Below are 1107 nucleotides of genomic sequence, written 5' to 3'. Positions count from 1 at the left end.
GTTCAAGACCAGCCTGGCCAACATGGCGAAACCCTGTCTCTACTAAAAATACAAAACTTAGCCGGGCACGGTGGTGGGTACCTGTAATCCCAGCTACTCAGGAGGCTGAGGCAGGAGAACTGCTGGCACCTGGAAGGCAGAGGTTGCAGTGAGCTGAGATCGTGCCACTGCACTCCACCCTGAAGAACAGAGCAAGATTCCATCTCAGAAAAACAAACAAACAAACAAACAAAAAAGATGTAATGCATGTAATTAATAAAATGAAAGGGGAAAATCACACATGATCATCTCAACTGATGCAGAAAAAGCATTTGAAAAAACCCAACATGCTTAGGCCGGGCGCGGTGGCTCAAGCCTGTAATCCCAGCACTTTGGGAGGCCGAGACGGGCGGATCACGAGGTCAGGAGATTGAGACCATACTGGCTAACACTGTGAAACCCCGTCTCTACTAAAAAACACAAAAAACTAGCCGGGCGAGGTGGTGGGTGCCTGTAGTCCCAGCTCTGGGGAGGCTGAGGCAGGAGAATGGCAGGAACCCGGGAGGCGGAGCTCGCAGTGAGCTGAGATCCGGCCACTGCACTCCAGTCCGGGCGACAGAGTGAGACTCCGTCTCAAAAAAAAAAAAAAAAAAAAAAAGAAGAAAAAACCCAACATCCTTTTGTGATTGAAAAAACACTCAACGAAATAAGACTAGAAGGAAAATGTCTCGACCTGCTAGAAGGCATCTGAATAAGCCACAGCTAATATTGCAGGTGGGAATGTAAAATAGTACAGCTGCAATACAAAAGAGTTTGGTGGTTCTTCAAAAAGTTAAACATAACAGTTACCATGTGACTCAGCAATTTCATGCCTACATATAGACCCCAAACAAATTAAAAAACAAATATTCACACAAAAACTTGTATATGGATATTCATAGCAACATTATTCATAATAGCCAAAAAATGCAAACAACCCAAATGTCCATCAATTGATGAATAAATGAATAAAATGTGGACCGGGTGCAGTGGCTCATGCCTGTAATCCCAGCACTTTGGGAGGCCGAGGCGGGCGGATCACCTGAGGTCAGGAGTTTGAGACCAGCCTGACCAACATGGTGAAACCCC

The sequence above is a fragment of the Colobus angolensis genome, unplaced genomic scaffold, assembly GCF_000951035.1.
Source record: "Colobus angolensis palliatus isolate OR3802 unplaced genomic scaffold, Cang.pa_1.0 Scaffold12, whole genome shotgun sequence".
Classification (NCBI taxonomy): Eukaryota; Metazoa; Chordata; class Mammalia; order Primates; family Cercopithecidae; genus Colobus; species Colobus angolensis.
This window is presented reverse-complemented; position numbering follows the sequence as displayed.